At 40.8% G+C, this 23,101-nt stretch overlaps 2 protein-coding genes across 8 annotated transcripts in view; both read left to right on the forward strand.

Annotated features, from left to right (window-relative positions):
* The first annotated feature begins 1,345 nt into the window (after positions 1-1,345).
* Positions 1,346-23,101, forward strand: part of ERBIN (erbb2 interacting protein) — a 145,618-nt gene continuing 123,862 nt past the window's right edge. For 3 of the 7 annotated variants that reach the window (XM_033179725.1, XM_033179719.1, XM_033179724.1), the window contains exon 1: positions 1,461-1,593. The gene's annotated coding sequence lies outside the window, so the exon portion shown is untranslated. Of the gene's footprint in view, positions 1,594-23,101 lie in introns of all 7 variants that reach the window. The other 4 variants (XM_033179721.1, XM_033179722.1, XM_033179723.1 and 1 more) reach the window with 3 other exon arrangements.
* LOC117065199 (U6 snRNA-associated Sm-like protein LSm8) overlaps positions 1,487-23,101 on the forward strand; it is a 31,110-nt gene continuing 9,495 nt past the window's right edge. Inside the window, exon 1 of the mRNA XM_033179726.1 lies at positions 1,487-1,593. The gene's annotated coding sequence lies outside the window, so the exon portion shown is untranslated. The remainder of the gene's footprint in view (positions 1,594-23,101) is intronic.

Raw genomic sequence — 23,101 nt, forward strand, 5'->3', positions numbered from 1 at the left:
CGCTGCCGCTGTGGTTTCCTGCGACCTGAGCGTGCCATTAGAGGAAGGTGGAGTGCTGCAGCTGCAAGAGATACCTGCTGCCTTCAAATCAGGGCTGGACTCCAACAACCCCTGTGCACCGATTACTGTCGTACAAAGAAACTCCATCGGCCGGGGCGGCGGAGGCCTGTGGGCTCTCTATCTCCCTGGCTGGGCGCGGGGCCGCTAGCAGACAGCAGGGTCAGCGTCGCCAGCGTTCCCCACCTTGGGGGGCTCAGAAGTGGGGGAGTGCGGGGTCGGGGAGGGGGTGGGAAGGGGCAGGCAGGCCTCGGGTACCCTGGGCCGGAGCGGGCCTCACGCCTCGCCTTTCACGGGAACCCGCGGCCGCCGGCTGCCCCTCCCACAGCCCCCGGCCCACCGCCCCCCGCCGCCGACGTCGGCCCGCACCGCCCCCGCGCGCGCTGACTGGCCCGCGCCGGCCTCCTGCCCGGCTGTTGGCGGTTGGGGCGAAGCCGGCGGGAGACCGCCCCGCCCCCGCCCCCGCCGCGGAGCCGCGGCGCGCAGCCTCTTCACCCGTCGCGGCCGGGGCGGTGGCGCTGTTGCCGCCGCGGCTTGTGAGGCAGTAACTCCCCTTCGCCCCTGCCCCATTCCTCCTCCTTTCTCTCCGCTCCCTCCATCCTCCCTCCCCTCGCGGTCTCTCGCCCGAGTGAATGTGGCGCGGCGGCGCGGGACGCAGTCTCGGCCCCTGCCGCGGCCCCGCAAGCTCGTGAGAAGACAGAGCTGCTGCCTGCTCCCGCCCCCTGCGCGTCTCGGGGAGCCACCGCCGCTGGGGAAGGAGAACTAGCAGGGCAGCGGAGGGACGGCAGCGGGAAAACGGGAGAGGGAGAAGAGGGTTCGAGGGCGAGTAGGGAAAGCGGGGAGGGACGGACGGAAGGACGGACGGCCCGTCGGACGGCCCGGGCAGGGGGCCGCCATTGAGCCTGCCCGACTCCTCGGCTCCGGCTCCGGGTGGCGGCGGCAGCGGCGTCGCGGACGAAGGGCGCGGCAAGCTCTATCGAGACAATAACCCTGCCGCCCGGCTCTGGGGGCGGCGGAGAGGAAGCGGTGGCGGCCTAGCGCGGCCGAGGCTCGCCGAGCGCCCGGGCAGCGTCCTAGTCCCCGCCGGCCGGGTGCCGCTGCCGTCCGGTGTGCGGGGCGCGGCGGTTGCCCGGAGCCCGAGGTTCCCGGCGGCTGTCCCTTCCCCTCCCCCTCCCCGGTGTGCGCTGAGCTGGTTTTCCGGGTTCCCCTGGACGGAGCTGGATTCTGCTTCTCGCCAAGGCAGGAAGTGAGTTTCGCACTGCAATTCCGGGCAGTGTCACGAGTGAAAAGTTTTTTTTTTTTTTTTCGGCGGAGATCCTAGTTGGGGCTGGGAAACTCCTGCAAAACTAGAGACCAGGAAGCCAGCCCGCACCCCAACCCCCACCAAAGCCACCTACTCTTCTGCGGGAGGCCAGTCCACATCCGCTCTCACCCGAGAGAGAAATTCAGCTGGATCCAAAGTGACTAATGAAGGGAAGGAAATCATGTCAAGCGAAGCCTTGAAAAAGCTGCCCTGAGACGCTGTCCCGCCGAAAGGTAATTTTCACGAAAAGTGTCTCTGAGTCACAAAGTTCATGGGACTTTGTGACTCGGAAAAGAGATGATCCTTTAGTGTTTTTCACTTTCCTCCAAGTTACCCTAAATCCTCCTCTTTTCATATCGAAGCGGATAATAATTGAGGGGCTAAATAATCGAACTGCAACCCCTGTCTCCCCCTCCCCCGTCCCCGACCCACCATCTGGACTTTGGATTTTTTGGAAGAGGTTGTAAGAATGCGGTGGGACAAAAAGTTTTCAGCAAGCCGAAGGAGGAGTGCCTTTGTTCACAGGGGCCAGAAGTTTTGGCTTTCTGGAACGTATAGAGTGTATATTAAGTTGCTCAGCCTGGCACCTTCTGTTTGAGAAGAAAGTTTGGTCGCTGCAGCGACTGATTTGCTGTTATTGAGATGGCTGCCGCGTTTGTTTATAATCATACCGATTATATTGGCGCTTGCGTTAATCGTATATAGAGGTTTTTATTTTTTTATTTCCAGCTCTGATCAGTATATTTAGTTAGATTTTAGAAACCAAAAGATCTTGCCATTCTTAGTTGTTTTTCAGGGTAATATATTTCTTTAGTTATGTGTAATTGTTTTTTTTCAGACGTTTAGCGCCGTATAACTTGTTTAATTAATTGAAAGCAAGTATCGACTAGACTTTTCTTGTAACTGATCCATTACGAAGAAAAAAGGAGTAAGGACTAATAATAAAGAGAGAGACATAATTAAACAACAATAACAACCTGTAAGACATTTGATAGGACTTCTGTGCAGTTCACCACAGACTATATGGGAAGGGAAGTAAAACGCTTGAAACGATTTTCAAGGGAATCACAGTGATTGTGATAAAAAGCTGTGCTTTTTGAGTAGTATGGTATTTACATTTTTGTGTTGGCCCAAATGTTTTTGGTCGGTTCTGCATAAATAGTGATAGGTTCTGCCTACATCTGTGGGGGCAGCATTCATGAAGCATGGCAGACATTCCACCAGTCAGAGCTATGAACACTTCTGAACCAATGGGGACTAGTTTTGATAGCAGCAAACCCAAACTTTTTTTCAGTGGTGTTTTAGTCTTTTTCTGTTTAGCTTTTTTTCCCAGTACTTTTGCGGTGCAGGGAGGTGAAATGCAATACTGTAGTTTTGAATATATATTGAATAAATTTGGTATCCTGTTGGTAGGTATATCCTGAATATATATTGATGTTTAGATCGCCTATACCGTCTCACGTAATGACCGGAAACCCGAAGAGAGAGTTGATTTTCTTTAGTTCAAAGAGAAAAAATAGGTTTTAAAGATCAGGATCAAATTATTTCACAATTTGTTCTTTGCTACTTCAGCTTCATTAAGTACATCTCCAAAGGCAGTCTTTTATTAATTACTGTAGTTTTGATTTTTTTTTTCCTCCCCAGGGCATGGTCTCAGGAGATTTTTTTTTTCATTGTTGTTAAGATTTGTGAACCATCGAGTAATTCCTGTTAAGTCAAACTAGCTTTATCAAAGAATTTAAAGTGCATAACTTGTATACTTTATGATTTTGGAACGTATCATTAGGCTGCAAAAGAGTTTATTCTTGGGCATTTGAAAGAACTGAACAAAATAAATGGCATTGAACTTCAGTTTCCTTATATGGCTTATACTTGGCTTTAAAAGCAACAAAACCTTAATAGAGCAAGTCCTTTATAGAGAATTATCGCTTTATGAAGATGGTTATTTATTAGTAAATTTTGTATAAAAAGAGTATTGTAGCACTTGAAAATGACTTTAAACCTCTATTTTTAGATTTAGTTCTTGATTTTTTTTTCGGTGCAGACAACACATTTTATAAAGTGAGGTGTTGACCTTTGTGTTTCTTTTTTTCTCCTCAACAAGGCATAATGTACTTGTATTTTTCTTGGAATTCTGTTAGTTTATCACTGAATTAACTTACATTTTAGGTTTTATACTACTGTCAAACTATAAGTATTTTTGAAGCCTTGTTTAAACTGTGACAAAGGTTTGAAAAGAGGTTAAAAGAACAGTCATCAGTTAAAATATTTTTAAATGGCTTCAAAATTTGGATATTCTTCTTAGTATGGTGTGGATTTTCTAAGATTAAATTGGCAAATAGAGAGTACTTCCAAAGTGTATGTTGCACAAAATGCACACTTAAAGGCTCTGTTTATTGAAGGTAATCATGAATTTTCAGCACTTCAGCTGATTCAAGTAGTACTTATGTTATGAAGTCTCCTTGCCATTTGAGATCAAACTCTTGTAAACTTTATGTATAAAAAACTTATAGAGGTACGAACATGGAAACCAAATTTTCATTGTATGCTCTTTCTTAATGAAGTGATAACTATAGATACATTTCACATATATCGTTGGTAACTCTCTAAAATTGATTGTTTTAGACATTGTTGGTATTGAACTGTTAGTAAATAGTACCCTCTAAGAAATACGCTTAAAAATTTCAGAAAATAGGTATGTATTTCAAAATTACTTATTTGAAATAATTGCTTATGGATAATATGATTTAGACTTTAAGCTGCTTTTGTTTTGGAAATAGATTATGGCAGTATTTGGGATTATGCAGAATTTTAGTGATGCTGGGTAGCAATTTCTATTTTTTTTTTTTTTTTTTTCCGTAATTGCTGCTTATCCAGATTCTCCTTACAAACCCTACTTGGCTGCCTGCATTTTGACACTTTGCCTTGCTCATTCATTTCTCGAATCTGTTACATGCTTGCTTGCGTTTTCTTTTTCTGGGAATACATCTCTATTATAAACCTCTAAAGATGTCTTTGTCTTTTCCTTTCCTTTTTTTTTTTTTTTTTCTTCAAGAGTCTTGCTCTGCGCCCAGGCTGGAGTGCAGTGGCACAATCTTGACTCCACAACCTCCACCTCCCAGGTTCCAGTGATTCTCCTGCCTCCCCCTCTCGAGTAGCTGGTATTACAGGTGCGCGCCATTGCGCCTAGCTAAGTTTTGTATTTTTAGTAGAGGCAGGTTTTGTCATGTTGACCACGCTGGTCTTGAACTCCCGACCTCAGGTGATCCGCCCACCTCGGCCTCCCGAAGTGCTGGGATTAGAGGCGTGAGCCACTGAGCCTGGCTTATGGATAACTCCCATTTTTCAGATTCACCTTTCCTAATTGTAAAAAAGAAACCTAGCTGCTATTCAGCTTTCTCTTCTGATTCCTTAGCTTCCTATATTTATAGTTAGCTTCATTTACCTAGCCTATTTTTTCTGTGTTCAGCTGGTTGTTCTTAATTATATTTTGCCATTTCCCTCTTTTCCAAACTGTGTTAGTCTATGTTTATCACCTCAAAAAACTGTTCAAAACATGCAGTAGAAAAAATTTATGGGATCTTATTTTAACAGCCCATTTAATTCTGAATATCCCCCTTGCATTTCAACTAAGTGTACATGCCAGTATTTTAACTTGATATTTATCAGTATATTGCGTTTGTTTGTTTTGTTTTGTTTTTTTGAGATGTACTCTTGCTCTTTTGCCCAGGCTGGAGTGCAGCGGCAAGTTTTCGGCTCACTGCAAGCTCCGCCTCCCCCGTGTTCATGCCATTCTCCTGCCTCAGCCTCCCGAGTAGCTGTGACTACAGGCGCCCACTACCATGCCCAGCTAATTTTTTTATTTTTAGTAGAGACGGAGTTTCACAGTGTTAGCCAGGATGGTCTTGATCTCCTGACCTCGTGATCCGCCCGTCTGGGCCTCCCAAAGTGCTGGAATTACAGGCATGAGCCACCCCGCCTGGCCATTGCTTTGTTTTATACTTGTTTTCTCAGTTTTCCATTTTCTCTTTAGTGTTCTCAAAATTGTTAAGATAATACCAGGTTGTTATTTATTCTTATGTATTAAGACTTTGTAATCCTCTCTACCTTCTTGTTTTATTATACTTTTGGCCTCTTAAAACATACAGATTTATTTCTCTGTTCCTTCTTCTCTGTACTTTCCTCTCTGTCCTACCTTTCAAGTTAGATGTCTTCTCTGTTGCAGAATCCCTAAAAATTTGAAATTATCTTTCTTTGATTTCATGAAATAAGCCCAGTGGTACTCTATCACTCTATTTTTGTCACTTCAAATTTTGTTTCAGATACCATCGAATGAAGGCCTTCCCAGGCTTTCAGTGATAGTGTGGAAGACAATAGAAAAGAAGAATATCTAAAAATTCACTTAATAAGACTCTACTTATCTGGAGGTTATTATAGCTTTAAAAACATATTGAATGTAGTAGAAAAACTAGAAAATAAAAAATGTTATCTCCTTAATCAAAACAGGTATAACAGTCTGGGGACTTCACTTTTAGGGCCATTATTATTCAGAGCCCATTTACTTATGTACATAATGAGCTGTTTTTGGTTCTTTGGTGTCCCAGAAGGGGTGAGAAAGGTACATTTACACCATTATGAGGTTATGACCTGTGATGTTACAGTGAAGCAATAAAAAAATGGAAAGACAACTGAATAACTTAGAAAGTAATCTGGGACAACTTACTTTGAGGCTAAGTGCCTTGTACATTTCATTTGTCTGTGGGAGGGTTCACTCTGTTATAATATGGCATAATTACAAGAAATAGTAATAGCCCTAAGGCAGCTGTTCTCAAACTTTTTGGTTTGACTCAAAACAGAAATTTTAAAAAATTAATTTGTTTGAAAATACTAAGCTATTGCACGTTAATACATTGTTTTATTTATTTATTTATTTATTTATTTAGAGACGGAGTCTCGCCCTGTCGCCCAGGCTGGAGTGCAGTGGCCGGATCTCAGCTCACTGCAAGCTCCGCCTCCCAGGTTCATGCCATTCTCCTGCCTCAGCCTCCTGAGTAGCTGGGACTACAGGCGCCCGCCACCTCGCCCGGCTAGTTTTTTGTATTTTTTAGTAGAGACGGCGTTTCACCGTGTTAGCCAGAATGGTCTCGATCTCCTGACCTCGTGATCCGCCTGTCTCGGCCTCCCAAAGTGCTGGGATTACAGGCTTGAGCCACCGCGCCCGGCCAATGTAACATTGTTTTAATAAAAATATAATTGTTTTGTAAAATATTTAGCAAAAAGAGTGGCAATGTTTTATATTTTTGCAAGTCTCTTATGTTTGGCTTAATAGAAAACAGCTCGATTGTCATATCTGCTTCTTCACTCCATCTGTTACAATATGTTCTTTTGGTTGAAGTGTATGAACAAAATCCAGTCTTATATAGGTATTTGGTTGGAAAAGGGAGAAAGATTTTCTCTTTTTTTTGAGATGGAGTTTGCTGTTGTTACCCAGGCTGGAGTGCAGTGGTGCAATCTCGGCTCACCGCAGCCTCTGCCTCCCGGGTTCAAGCGATTCTCTTGCCTCAGCCTCCTGAGTAGCTGGGATTACAGGCATGGACCACCACACCTGGCTAATTTTGTGTTTTTGGTAGAGACGGGGTTTCTCCATATTGATCAGACTGGTCTTGAACTCCTGACCTCAGGTGATCTGCCCGCCTGGGCCTCCCCAGCCTAAGGGAGGAATATTTTCATACTCTTTTGGATAATTGTAGATACTCTTTGAGACCAAAATTTGACAAGTAGTTATGTCAAAATTTGGTAACCAGTAACTTTTTTAAAGATTTGTGGCAATGTTGAATCTGAGACCATGTCGGTGAATTTTTTATTTCTTGTCGTTACCTTAAAATCCATTAGTTTATCTTGTACTTCGGATAAATCTTTTACCCATTCATGATTTTGTAACAGCGTGCATTTGATCATTTGGAAAATATGGGTTCATTGAGTTAAACATATTTAAGAAATGTTGACATATTTCATTATACAGTAGCTACAGAAACAAAATATCTTTATTAAAGATACTCTTAAGTGGCATTTAGAAATAAACCTGGGAATGGCTGGGCACGGTGGCTTACGCCTGTAATCCCAGCACATTGGGAGGGGAAGGTGGGCAGATTATGAGGATAGGAGATCGAGACCATGGACAACATGGTGAAACCCTGTCTCTACTAAAATACAAAAAATTAGCTGGGCATGGTGGCAGGCGCCTGTAATCCCAGCTACTCAGGAGGCAGGGGCAGGAGAACTGCTTCAACTCGGGAGGCAGAGGTTGCAGTGAGCTGAGATTGTGCCTCTGCACTCCAGCCTGGCGGCAGAGCAAGACTGTGTCTCAAAATAAATAAATAAATAAAATAAAATAAACCTGGGAATATGTAGTGGTGCTAGTGCAGCTTGAAGGCATTGCCTTTATTCTTGTAAAGGTGTTAGCTGTTTTATCCACCATTGCTTTTGCAACATCAGTGTAAAATGTAAATATAATGGAAAAGGGAAAAATGTCATCTCAATATTATTATAAACACAGTTTTGACCTGGAAGATTCCTTGAAAGTGTCTCAGGGACTTCCAGAGACTGTGGACTTCCAGGGCCTACGGACTGCACTTCAAGAACTTAGGTGGAAGTTGGGATTTATGGAACTTTCATTAATTAATTTTTTTTCTTGTCTTTCGTATTGGATTCTGGGAGTGTTGAAGCTTGATCTTTTAGCCCACTTACTTGATTTTCATTTGTTTTCAGTTATTTTGTTACTTGTTTTTGGAATAGAGTTTCTTTTTTTTTTTTTTTTGAGGTGGAGTCTCGCTCTGTCACCCAGGCTGGAGTGCTGTGGCCGGATCTCAGCTCACTGCAAGCTCTGCCTCCCAGGTTCACGCCATTCTCCTGCCTCAGCCTCCCGGGTAGCTGGGACTACAGGTGCCGCCACCTCGCCCGGCTAGTTTTTTTTTGTAGTTTTTAGTAGAGATGGGGTTTCACTGTGTTAGCCAGGATGGTCTTGATCTCCTGACCTCGTCATCCTCCCGTCTCGGCCTCCTAAAGTGCTGGGATTACAGACTTGAGCCACCGGACCCGGCCTGGAATAGAGTTTCTAAGAATTCTTGTTATTCATAGAAGTTGATTTTTATTTTTATTTTTTTGAGACAGGATCTCACTGTGTTGCCCAGGGTGGAGTGCAGTGGCATACTCATGGCTCACTGCAGCCTTGAACTCTTGGGTTCAAGCTGTCCTGTCATCTCACCTTCAGCCGAGACTACAGGCGTGCACCACCATGTCCAGCTAATGTTTTTATTTTATTGTGGAGATGGGTTCTTACTTTGTTGCTCAGGCTGGTCTTGAACTCCTGGTCTCAAGCAGTCCTCCCTCCTTGGTCTCCCAAAGTGCTGGGATTATAGATAGGCATGAACCACTGCACCTGGCCCAATTTTGGTTTTTTAGCTTTATTTTTGGTCTACATGTAACCTTTAATCTCTGAGATGTTCTTTTAACATTGTCTTTTGTTTATTCTACTAACACTACAGAAAATTTGATCTTACTGTGCTTTTGGTGTATCTGTCATGCTTTTTGTGTTTTCTTCCAATACTAGATTTTCATAGTAGTCAAAGTTTTATATGATGACCTAGTAGTCTCCACTGTATTAGTTTTTTAAATGTATGTTCCCAGCCCAATGAATCCTTCTTCTGGCTTTGGTGATTGCTTAGAAGAGGAAAGGGAGAAATATTTAATGAGTTTCTCTTTGAAGGTATGTGCGTAGCTTGACTTTTTGTTACAGGTGCTTACTGTTCCTCAGGAGGCAGTCTCGTTTTTTCATACTCAGGCTGTCCAAGTGTCACACCTTCTACGTACGTAGAGCTGTACTAGAGGCTTTAGCTGCACAGTGTTCTACTATGGTTTTACTCTCTGGCTGACTGCTCAGTATATACTTCTCTTAATCCTGCTTGCTAAGAAAACTCATCTTTTTTGGAGATGCCACTTTCTTGTTTTGGGTATCTGGTTCCTCAAGTATATTGCATTTTGTTATTTCCCCGACCCCAATCTACTTTGTATTCTTTATAAATTCCTTTCTGTTCTTACCTGTAGGTATACCCTTCCCAGGTTTTCAGCACTGCTATAGATATTTTTAAATTAAATTTTAATTTCTGAAACAATGACCAACATATGGAAAAGTTTGAACATTTTTTTTCCCTGAACCATTTGACTGAGTTGCTAACATGATGCCCTGTCGTCACCTAAATTTTTTTTTTTTTTTTTGACACAGAGTCTTACTCTGTCACCCAGACTAGAGTGCAGTGGTGCCATCTTGGCTCACTGCAAGCTCCGCCTCCTAGGTTCACACCATTCTTCTGCCTCAGCCTCCCGAGTAGCTGGGACTATAGGCGCCTGCCACCATGCCCGGCTAATTTTTTGTATTTTTAGTAGAGATAGGGTTTCACTGTGTTAGCCGGGATGGTCTTGATGTCTTGACCTCATGATCCCCCCGCCTCGGCCTCCCAAAGTGCTGGGATCACAGGCGTGAGCCACTGCGCCCAGCCCGTCACCCCTAAATATTTTAATGTTTATTTCTTAAAAACAAGGACATCCTCTTGCATATAATGACATAATTACCATCAAAATCAGAAAGTTAACTTGAATATATTACTAACATCTGAACCTCATTAATTATCACAATAATGTCTTTTACAGCAAACTATTCCAATTTAGAATCATGTGTTACATTTTGTTGTCATCTCTTCATTCTCCTTCAATCTACAATAATTTCTTTCTCTTTTCTTTCAAGGCCTTGGCACTTTTGAAGATCTGAAGATAACAGGTCTAGTTATTCTGTAGAATACCCCTCAATTTTCATTTGTGCGATATTTTTCATGATTAGATCTTTGATTAGATTTTTATGATTAGATCTTTGACAGGGCTATCATAAAAGTGATGCTGCATTCTTCTTATTACATCTTATCAGGTAGCAGGCAATTTCAGTTTCTCCTGTTATGGTATTCACTTTATGTGATTTTTAAAGTTGTGGCTGCCAGACTTGCCCTTTTTAAGGTATTCTTTCCGTTTGTAATTAATTAATATTTTGTGGTAGGTGCTTTGAAACTATGTAAATATTTTGTTTTGTCATATTTTGAATTCACTTATTTGCATGTACCTAGGTTTATCTTCACAGGGACACAATCCATTATTATTTATTTTGGTGCTCAAATTGTTCTTGATTGGCCAGTGAGAACCCCCTGGCTTATTTTCTTTTTTGTTTTTGATATCTCTTCCTTTTTTGAGCACTGCTTTTTTGTTGTTGTTGTTGTTGTTTTAGCACAATTAGATGTTCTAACGTATCTTCTACTTTTCCTGATTGTTTTTAGTGGAAGATGGTACTTAGAAGCCATGATCTGGGGGCTTGTGTTCATTGTTGCTCTTCGGGTATTGCTACTCTCAGGCCTTCTTCATATGTAAAGCTAGGAAATACTTTTATGTACTTACACATATTTACATCTATTTTTATTTATATATCTATAAATATATACAATGGTCCCTGATTTATACTTCTTTGACTCTACCAGGGGTTTTATTGGGGTACTAAGTGCATTTTCAGCCTATGATACTTTTGACTTAAATATTGGGTTTATCCAAATGTAAATCCATTGTAAATCGAGGAGCATCTGCATATTTCTATTATGCAATTCTAATCCAGCACCACAAGGTTCACTCTTAAGTTGTTTTTTTTTTCCCCTTCCTTTCCATACTTGTAACTTATCTCTAACAGTGAGAACTAGTTTTGTTTCCATATGTCATGTATGTGAGGAAGTTAAGGTAAACATTTGTTCAAACATTTTGAGCCAGAAGTCTTTGCAGTTCAATTAATTTCTGAAGTATTTCTAAAGGGATAAAATTCCAAACTGTAAAAAGGCAAGTTTTAATTCCGTGATAAAGTACATTTAGGTGAAATATTTCATTCCTTAGTAATTCTTGAGGCAACTGTGAAAGGGGGATGGAAGAAATCCAGTATTTTTATTATTTATGTTGGACAAGTTATTTGTGGAGATAATTGCTCAATTTCAGTATGAGTGCAGTGATTTTGACACAGTTATGTTTTTCTTTTTTATTCTTTTTTGGAGAAGGGTCTCGTCTCGCTCTGTCACCCATGCAGTGCAGTGGCATCATCACTGCACTGCAGCTTTGAGCTCCTGGCCTCAGTCAATCCTTTCACGTCAGCCTCCTGAGAGTAGCTAAGAGTACAGGTATATGCCACCACGCCGAGCTAATTTTTCTATTTTTTATAGAAATAGAGGTCTTACTATGTTGCCAGGATTGGTCTCCAGCTCCTGGGCTTGAGTGATCCTTCCACCTCGAGTCTCCCAAAGTACTAGGATTACAGGTGTGAGCCACTGCACCCACCTGTGGTTTTCATATATAATCATTTTACCTCTAAAAAACTGCCTTTATCAGTAGTAAATCCCCAAATATATTTATACTATGTCAGGATTTTCTTTTTTTGTTTGTTGTGTTTTTTATGATACTATGCTATTTTGACCTCCCTCCCCTTCATTGTATATTTAATACCTGGAAGTGCTGCTTTGTTACTCTACTTCTAAAGGAATTTTCCAAGTGGACATGAATCATTTTTGTCAACTTCTAAAAATAATTCTTGGTGGTATGTTGATTGAGAGGGTCTGCATTTGTAGACTAATTTAGAAGATAATTGATAACTTTGCAATAGCATATCTCTTTCTAGGAAGATAGATTTCCCATTTATTTGATGTTTGATGCCCTTTAGTGGCATTTATGATTTTCATCTTGTCATATCTGTGTTTCTTGTCGATACGCATATTTGTTATTTTTAAGAAACTTACATTTTTGTTACATTTATTTCTAAAAACATTTTGGAGGGAGGGAAACAGCTTCTGTTTTTATGAGGCTATTTCATCAATTGTATTATCTGGTTATTTAAAGGAAGCAGTTGAGTTTCATATTTATTATCTACTGTACTCTAGTGATGACTTTTGAAAAATTGCTTTTAGTATTTTAGTTGATATGCTTGTATTTTCTAGGTATATAGTGATAGATTCATGAGCAGGAATACATCTTTTTTTTTTTTTTTTTTTTGAGACAAGTCTTGCTCTGTCACTCAGGCTGGAGTCAGTGGTGCGATCACAGGATGTGGTCTCACTCTGTTGCCCAGGCTAGGACTGATTCTGTGTTTTTTTTGAGATGGAGTCTTGCTTTGTCGCCCAGGCTAGAGTGCAGTGGTGCGATCTGGGCTTATTGCAACCTCCACCTCCTGGGTTCAAGTGATTCTTCTGCCTCAGCCTCCCAACTAGCTGGGACTACAGGTGCATACCATCATGCCTGGCTAATTTTTGTATTTTTAGTAGAGACGGAGTTTCACCATATTGGCCAGGCTGATCTCGAACTCCTGACCTTGTGATCCTCCCGCCTCAGCCTCCCAAAGTGCTGGGATTACAGGCGTGAGCCTCCGCGCCCGCCCAGAACTGATTCTTTAAGTGGAAATTGCTCCCTTTTACTCTTCTTCTGCCCCTTGAAGGTGTCATTAGTCATATGAGAACGGCCTTTTGAACCTTGTTGTTCCTGAACTAGTTTTTTATTTATCTCTAAGAAATTAATACTAATTGGCCGGGCGCGGTGGCTCACGCCTGTAATCCCAGCACTTTGGGAGGCCGAGGCGGGCGGATCACAAGGTCAGGAGATTGAGACCATGGTGAAACCCCGTCTCTACCAAAAATACAAAAAATTAGCCGGGCGCGGTGGCGGGCACCTGTAGTCCCAGCTACTCAGGAGGCTGAGGCAGGAGAATGGCGTGAACCCGGGAGGCGGAGCTTGCAGTGAGCCGAGATCGCGCCACTGCACTCCAGCCTGGGCGACAGAGCCAGACTCTGCCTCAAAAAAAAAAAGAAATTAATACTAATTATAAACATTTTCTTTGAACTGCTTAGTATTTAGTGTGATGTACACTAATATAGCTGGCCCACTTTATCCATGGGTTACATATGTATGGATTTTGTACTCATGAATTCAACCAATCATGAATTGAAAATAATTTGAGAAGAAAATCAATTAAAAAAATACAATAGGTGGGCATGGTGGCTCACACCTGTAATCCTGGCATTTGGGGAGGCTGAGGCGGGTAGATCACGAGGTCAGGAGCTTGAGACCAGCCTGGCCAATATGGTGAAACCCCATCTCTACTAAAAGTACAAAAATTAGCCGGGTGTGGCGGCTAGTAGTAGTCCCTAGCTACTTGGGAGGCTGAGGCAGAAGAATCACTTGAACCTAGGGGGCAGAGGTTGCAGTGAACTGAGACTGCATCACGGCACTCCAGCCTGGGCAACAGGGTGAGACTCCATCTCCAAAACAAACAAACAAAAACCAATAAAGAATAATACAAATAACAATATAGCAGTTATTTATATAGCATTTATATTGTTTCAGGCATTATAAGTAATTTAGAGATGATTTAAGATATATGGGAGAAATGATTTAAGGTATATATGTGCATAGGTTATATACAAATACAACGCCATTTTTTGTGAGGGATACTTGGAGCATCCTCAGATTTTGGTATATGTGAGGGTTCTGAAACTAATACCCCATAGATACTGAGTGATGACTGTAATTATGTATATCATTAAATGACAGTTATTTTGGGCCTTTATTTGATTATTATAGTAACCTCGATATAATTTACATGTATGATAAACATGTAAATGTGTGACAAGGAAAAGGATCTTTGTCACTACTTATACCCAAAGGTTTATTTTTGTCCCATGTGTTTCATTGACCTTAACCTTACCCTTTCTTGTAAGATACATTTTTTTTTTAAATTTATTTATTATACTTTAAGTTCTAGGGTACATGTGCATAACGTGCAGGTTTGTTACATATGTATACTTATGCCATGTTGGTGTGCTGCACCCATCAACTCGTCAGCACCCATCAATTCATCATTTAAGATACATTTTTTGAGACAGAGTGTCTCTCTGTTGCCCAGGCTGGAGTGCAGTGGCAGGATCTCTGCTCACTGCAAGCTCTGCCTCCTGGATTCAAACCATTCTCCTGCCTCAGCCTCCCAAGTAGCTGGGGCACAGGCGCCTGCCGCCACGTCCGGCTAATTTTTCGTATTTTTAGTAGAGATAGGGTTTCACTGTGTTAGCCAGGATGGTCTTGATCTCCTGACCTCATGATGCGCCCGCCTGGGCTTCCCAAGTGCTGGGATTATAGGCGTGAGCCACCACATCCGGCCCTCTTTCTTGTAATATATTTAACAGATAATTTTGTGTAAATGATAGGTGTGTTCCCCAGAATACTGATGTTTTCCTCATACTCACTGTATCACTGCGTTATGACTAGTCTGGAGTACCCTCTCTTTTTTTTTTCTTTTTAATTAGTACAATAGGAAGCTGTTAGACCAGTTGGAGAAGTGAAATATGGAGGTAATTTAGCTTATTAATGTCATAACTTAGATTAGAAAAATAAATCCAAGTTTCCTGACTCTGTTTTTTTTTTGTTGTTGTTGTTATACCAGTATTTTCCTAGGTATGTTCTGAAGAGTACAGTTTCTTTAGAGTAATACTATTTCCCAAAGATTTTTAATAGGTGTTAGAGAAAAAAAGAATTTTGGGTTCATGTAAGTGAGGAAATTCTGGGTTGATAGACCTGTTTTTCCACCCTCTTTTTGGAGGACACCAGTTTGTTATAGATGATTATTTTTTAGTTTAGAAATAACTGGATACAGCTTAATTTACAAAAAAAGTTTACATCAATATTTGAGCCAAGAAGTTGCAGAGAAAGATTTATCCTTAGAGTAGTGTGTAATTCTTCCTGATCTCAAGTTTTTAAAAAATAGACTTAAGGCTGGATGCGGTGGCTCATGCCTGTAATCCCAGCACTTTGGGAGGCTGAGGCAGGCGAATTACTTGAGGTCAGGAGTTCGAGACCAGCTTGGCCAACGTGGTGAAACCCTGTGTCTACTAAAAATCCAAAAATTAACCGGGGTGTGATTGTGCATGCCTGTAATCCCACCTACTCAGGAGGCTTGAACTCAGGAGGCGGAGGCTTCAGCGAGCTGAGGTCACGCCACTGCACTCCAGCCTGGGTGACAGAGCGAGACTCTGTCTCAAAAAAAAAAAAAAAAATAGACTTTACGTTTTTTGAGTAGTTTCAGGTTTACAGAAAAATTAAGAAGTGTAAAAAATTCCCATACCCTCCTCCTTCTCCATTTCCCCTATTACTAACATCTTGCATTCATGCAGTATATTTGTTAGAATTGATGAGCCAGTAGTGATACATTATTACTAGCTAAAGTCCATTGTTTATATTAGGCTTCACTCTTTGTGTTGTACATTCTGTGGGTTTTGACAAATATATACATATCTCTGATTGTTGCTGATAATGACAACAATCTGTTCAGTGTAATCAGCTTATGGATGAGTGAAATGAATGACAGGAATGTTAGAAGGGATGAGAAGGAGGAATTGGGAATACTCTAATCAGGCACTTGCATTACCTGAGATCAGATTACTTTTTTACTGACAACATTTGTGGGAATAATGTATTACTGTTGTTGAAATTACCCATATTGAATTTTTGGAAGCAGATTTTTAACGTTATTACTTCTTTAAAAATGTTTATCAACATTTGGTAATCCATGTTCACAATTTCTGGAAAACTGAAATTTGAATGTAGGTGTGTTTTTATTCTGAGAAATGATTTAAATGAAAGTAGAAGGTCTCCCATCATTACTTTTTTTAAGTCATTGTTCTACAGCTCTTAGTTGGCCTCTTTCTTTTTTTTTTTGAGGCGGAGTCTCGCTCTGTCGCCCGGACTGGAGTGCAGTGGCCGGATCTCAGCTCACTGCAAGCTCCGTCTCCCAGGTTTACGCCATTCTCCTGCCTCAGCCTCCCGAGTAGCTGGGACTACAGGCGCCCGCCACCTCACCCGGCTAGTTTTTGTATTTTTAGTAGAGACGGGGTTTCACCGTGTTAGCCAGGATGGTCTCGATCTCCTGACCTCGTGATCCGCCCGTCTCGGCCTCCCAAAGTGCTGGGATTACAGGCTTGAGCCACCGCGCCCGGCCTAGTTGGCCTCTTTCTATACATCCTATTCATCCATCAAGTCCAACTTAAGTACCATTTTTTCCACTAAAACTTCCCCACAATGTTTAAAATTTCCCTTCTTTGGATTTATATATTTTTCTTCTGAGCTTTTTTATTGTGATACAATACAAATAAAATAACCATTTTTAAGTGCATTTTTCAGTGGTATTAAGTACATTCATATTGTATACCCTTCACCACTATTCATCTCCAGAACTCTTTTCATTTTGCAAAACTTTAACTCTATACACATTAAACAATAACTCCCAAAGCCTCCTAGCACCTGGCAGCTACATTTAACTTTCTGTGTCTATTATTTTGACTACTCTAAGTACCTCATAAATCACTTAGCATAATGTCCTCAAAGTTCATCTGTGTTTTAGCATATGTCAGAATTTCCTTCCTAAGATCAAATAATACTCCATTGTATGTATATACCACATTTTGCTTATCCATTCATCTGTGGGTAGACACTTGGGTGGATGCCCCATTTTAGCCATTGTGAATAATGCTGTATGAACATGGGTCGATAAATATCTCCTTGAGACCCAGCTTTCACTTCTTTTGGATATATACACAGAAGCGGAATTGCTGGCTCATATGGTAATTCTATGTTTAGTGTGTGTGTGTGTGTGTGTGTGTGTATTTTTTTTTTTTTTAGGAACCACCATATTGTTTTCCACAGTGGCTATACTACTGTATATTTCCACCAAAAGTATACAAGAGTTCCAGTTTCTCTACAGCCTCACCAACACTTGCTATTTTGTTTCCTGGATAATAGCAGTCCTAATGGGTGTGACGTGGTATCTCATCATGGTCATTGTTGGTTTTTGCTTTTTTTTTTGAGGCAGAGTTTGCTCTATCACCCAGGCCGGAGTGCAGTGGTGCAGTCTCGGCTCACTGCAATCTCCTCTTCCTCCCATGCTCAAGCAATCCACCCACCTCAGCCTCCCAAGTAGCTGGGACTATAGGCATGTGCCACCGTGCTAATTTTTGTATTTGTAGTAGAGATGGAGTTTCACCATGTTTGCCAGGCTGGTGTCGAACTCTTGGGCTCATATGATCCACCTTGGCCTCCCAGAGTCTTAGGATTACAGGTGTGAGTCACTGCACCTGGCCTCATTATAGTTTTGATTAGCATTTCCTTGATGATTAGAGATGTCGAGTATCTTCATATGTACTTGTTGGCTATTTGTGTATCTTTGGAGAAATGACTATTCAAATTCTTTCATTGTTTTTGAATTGGGTTGTTTTTTAATTATTGAATTGTAGTAGTTATATATATTTTTTTATATTTGCAAATATTTTCTCCCATTCTATGGGTTTTGTTTTTACTCTCTTGATAGTTTTTTTTTTTTTTTAATCGAAAAGCAAACATCAAATTTAAAGAAAAAAAGAAATTGTAAGAACAATGGAGCAAATGAACTCCTGAAAAAATTTGGTATCTTGGTCACATTTATTGAAATAGTTGGAGAAAAATAAAAATACCTCTTAGCTTAGGAAGTTGTGAGTTATTTGCAAATCTTCTCAGTTCAGGAGTGGAAGAATCCTGGAATCATTTATTTCAAAATGTATGCAGGTTTCTCATTTGAATGTCTTACACATTTAAATAGGCCATTGTACCAAGTCTTGTATTTTTTATACAGGATAAATTCCTTGTTTCAGCCAGCTGTCAGTGGAAGGCAACTAGTATAACACCATCTCCATGGACAAAGAATGTTGGAATATTCATTGATTTATATATCTCTTTATCTGTTTCTTCATTAGTTTCTATAGTAGTCACAGTTTCTTCCAACGTCATTTAAATGTTGATCACATGCCTGTAATCTGCTTTTAAGTTCTTGGTCATTTCTCATTTTCACATAAATTTCTTCATCCAGGATGAGCCTGATGGAAATCTAGGAGCTCCTTTATGGTGCTGGTAATTTGTTTTGGGTCCATGTTGCCTGCCATATTTCAAATACTGCACCCTTTTTCTCCTCTCTCAAAAAGTGTCTTTGGATTTATAACTTAAAAACTGCTTAGCCATTCAGTTTAAAACTTAAATATATAAACTGTTTTATGTAGTTTTCTAATTGTTCTTGGATATTTTAGTTGCCTTAGCTAATTTTCTTTTTAAAATAAAAATGAAGTTAAAATTCAGATCTCTCTACTACCAGTTTATAAATATGTTTCTCTTCAGATTTCTCATTGAAATTAAGTTTTTATTTTGAGATAACTATAAATTCATATACAGTTTTAAGAATTACTACCATGAGGTCTTGTGTATCTTTTATCCAGTTACCCCAAGTGGTAATATCTTGCAGAATTATAGTATAATTTCACAACCAGGATATTGGAATTTTGGTAGTCAAGATACAGAATAGTTCGATCATCCCAAGGATCACCTGTTTTTTTTTTTTTTTTACCACACCCATCTCCCTCCTATATTCCCTTTACCCCTTGCATTTTGTCTTTTCAAAAATGTTATATAAATGGAATCAGGCTGGGCATGGTAGCTCATGCCTGTAATCCCAGCACTTTGGGAAGCTGAGACGGGCAGATCACTTGAGCTCAAGAGGTCAAGACCAGCCTGGGCAACATGGTGAAACATTGTCTCTAGAAAAATACAAAAATCAGGTGGGTGTGGTGGTGTGTGCCCGCAGTCTCAGCTACTCAGGAGGCTAAGATGGGGGTATTGCTTGATCCCAGGAAGTTGAGGCTGCAGTGAGCTGAGATTACACCACTGCACTCCAGCCTGGGTGATAGAGTAAGACTCAGTTTCATAAATGAATGAATGAATGAAGGCGTGAATGGAATCATATAGTATGTGACTTTTGGGACTGGCTTTTTACTTGGAAGATTCCAGAGTTGTTGCTTATAGCTATAATTTGTTCATTTTTATTGAGTAGTACTCCATGGCATCCATGTACTACCAGTTTGTTGAATAATTTCATGTTGAAGGTCATCTGGATTGTTGTCAATTTTTGTCTATTAGAAACAAAGCAGCTGTGAATATTCATGTAGAGGTTTTTCTGTGAACATCCCAGTTTTCACTGGTATAAAGTATAAGAGTATGATTGCTGCATTGTATGGGATACAAACTGCCAGAGTGTTTTCCACAGTGGTTGTACTATTTTGCATTTCCACCAGCAGTGTATGAGGGATCTAGTTTTTCCCATCCTAGCCAGCAATTTTTTTTTTTTTTTTTACTGTTTTAAAAACTATTCTTATAGAGAAGGAATATATGGTATTTCATGGTAGCCTTTTCCTAATGGCTAATATGTTGAACATCTTTTCCTGCGCTATTCAACATCTGTATATTCTCTTCATCTCTTTTGCCCATTTTCTAACTGGATTTTTTTTTTTTGTAAGTGCTGAATTTTGAGAGTTCTTTATATGGATCCTTTGTTGGATATATAGTTGCAGGTATTTTCTCCCATTCCATACCTTGTCTTTTAATTCTGACAGCATCTTTTGCAGAACAAAAGTTTTTTAATTTTGATGAAATCCCATTTATTATTCTTTTATGGATTGTGCTTCTGTTGTGAAGTCCAGAACTTTTTGGCTATTTTTGTATCCTGAAAAGTTTCCCGTATGCATTTTTCTGAAAGTTTTATAGTTTTGCATTTCCATCTCTGATCCATGTTTTTTGAGATGGAGTCTCTGTCATCCAGGTTGGAGTGCAGTGGCGCCATCTTGGCTCACTGCAACCTCCACCTTTTCTGGTTCAAGCGATTCTCCTGCTTCGTCTCCTGAGTAGCTGGGACTGCAGGCACATGACACCACATGCCTGGATAATTTTTGTATTTTCAGTAGAATCATTTAAAATAAGATCCCTGTATGTTCAATTTCATTATTATTTTTAACATTTCTCCTTAACAGATGAGATTTGAGGTGACACTTAATAGGATACACATAGTTAATAGAAGTCGAAAATCAGATCCAAGGAAAGAAGTGAAGAAATGTATCACTTTTAAGTCATTAAGTTGCTGTGATAAAACATCAAATTTAGCTAAGCTTCCTGGGAGCCAGAGTTTTCATGGCTTCCTAAATGAAGAAATATGTCACAAATTCTCCAGAAAAGACAATTATTTTTCTTGCATTAAATCTTAAATAAACTGGATGTGGTGGCTCACGCCTGTAATTCCAGCACTTTGGGAGGCCGAGGCGGGTGGATCATGTGAGGTCAGGAGTTTGAAACCAACCTGGCCAACGTGGCAAAACCCCGTCTCTACTAAAAACACAAAAATTAGCCAGGCATGGTGGCAGGCGACTATAATCCCAGCTACTCAGGAGGCTGAGGCAGAAGAATCATTTGAACCTCGGAGGTGGAGGTTGCAGTGAACCATGATCACGCCATTCCACTCCAGCCTGGGCTACAAGAGCGAAACTCCATCTCAAAAAAAAAAAAACAAAACTTAAATAATTTCTAAAGTGTGCATTGTTTATGTAAGAGCTATTGAGTAATGAATGGACAGTGTTGTTGAGAACGATTTTACAGCACATACTCTATAGCTGTCAAGGTCTTTTTCATGAGGTTTTTTTTTTTTTTTAAGACAAGATGTTGCTCTGTGTCTGAGGCTGGAATGCAGTGGGTTGATCACTGCAGCCTGGGTATCCCAGGCTCAAGCATTCTTCCTGCCTCAGCCTCCCGAGTAGCTGGGACTACAAGTGCGGGCTACAATGACTGGCTAATTTTTTTTTTCTTTTTTTTTAAAGTGGAGACGAGGTCTCACTATGTTGCCCAGGCAGGTCTCGAACTCCTGAGCTCAAATGATACTCCTGCCTCAGCGTCCCAAAGGGCTGGGCTTTAAAGGTGTGAGCAACTGCGTCCAGCTGATTTTTTTTCTATTTAAATAAAAAGAGAAGGGTAAAATATACAAACACTCAGGGAAGATAAATTATATGTGAGGGTAGGCTAATGTAGTTTACAAGGGTAGATTTTTTTGTTTCTAACTTGACCTAAAGATAACATAGACATAGCCATTATGGAAACAGTATTGCTTACCCCTCTAAACATCATTATTCTAATTTTGATTTTTGCTACCTGAGTAACAGACAATTTCAGGACTTTACTTCCTACTGAGACGATGACATACTGGAATTCTGTTTTGCTTTTTTTTTTTTTTGAGATGGAGTCTCGCTCTGTCACTTAGGCTGGAGTTCAGTGGCCCCATTTCAGCTCACTGCGACCTCCACTTCCCAGGTTCAAGCGATTCTCCTGCCTCAGCCTCTCAAGTAGCTGTGATTAGAGGCATTTTCCACCATGCCTGGTTCATTTTTGTATTTTTGGTAAAGACGCGGTTTCACCATGTTGGCGAGGCTGGTCTCGAACTCCTGACCTCAGATGATCCATCTGCCTTGACCTCCCAGAGCTCTAGGATTACAGGTGTGAGCCACCGTGCCTGGCCATGTTTTGCTTCTTGATGCAAAATCAGTTGAGGAAATGGTATGTTTAGTATCATATTAAGAAAGTTGAGAAATAATTTATATTTATGTAGAAGTCCCTTTCTTCTCCACAAGGGCTACTTGCTATTATTATGAAGTTTATAGTTTATTCAGGAGTCAGGTATAGATCTACTCCTGGCACTTAATGCAAGTGCTTTGAAGACCCCTGAAACACCAAAGAATACGAGGAGATTTTCAGGCTTTCTGATAGTTACCAGTCACATCTGTGCTATAAAAAAAATACTGAGTCCCAGTCCCAGTTCTAGGAAATATTTAATTTCGAGCAGGGTAGTGTCTCACTTTGTTTGACTGTACTAGCTAAAAAGCAAGCAGAAAACCCCACTTTCTGGTCATTGAAGGAGGTGAAGTGAAGTGTTGTTTGACACTAACTGGTTGAATGTTGGAATATGAGTGCTGCTGTCAGACATAATTCCTCCAGCTAATGTTCAGCCATTCCTTTTTCACAATAAGTTAAATACCTGGATTGTTGTCCTTTAGAAAAAGTTTTATTTTGAAGTGATTATATATTTCTAGAAGAACTGCTAAATAGTCCAGAGGATTCTTATGTATCAACATCTTATATAGACATGGTACATTTACCAAAACTAAGAAACTAACCTTGATAAAATACTATTAATTAAACTACAGAGTTTTATTGAATTTCATCAAGTTTTCCACAAATGTCCTCTTGCTATTTTGGGATCCAGTGTAAGAGACCATGTTGCATTTAGTTTTATGTCTTTTATTTTTTTAATTTTCGTTTTTGTGGAGACAGGGTTTGCTATCTTGCTCAGGCTGGTCTCAAACTCCTGGTCTCAAATGATCCTCCTGCCTAGGTCTCCTAAGGTGTTGGGATTACAGGCATGAGCCACTAAAATATGCAGGAACTTAAAATATCTGCCCAGCCCAGTTTTCAGGTGTTTCCCCCCTCCCCTGAGATGGAGTTTTGTTCTGTCACCCAGGCTGGAGTGCAGTGGCGCGATCTCGGCTCACTGCACCCTCTACCTTCCAGATTCAAGCTATTCTCCTGCCTCAACCTCTCGAGTAGCTGGGACTACAGGCGTCTGCCACCACGTCCGGCTAATTTTTTGTATGTTTAGTAGAGACAGAGTTTCACCGTGTTAGCCAGGATGGTCTTGATCTCCTGACCTCGTGATCCACCCGCCTTGGCCTCCCAAAGTGCTGG

This window comes from Trachypithecus francoisi, unplaced genomic scaffold (assembly GCF_009764315.1).
Source record: "Trachypithecus francoisi isolate TF-2019V2 unplaced genomic scaffold, Tfra_2.0 Lachesis_group2, whole genome shotgun sequence".
NCBI lineage: Eukaryota > Metazoa > Chordata > Mammalia > Primates > Cercopithecidae > Trachypithecus > Trachypithecus francoisi.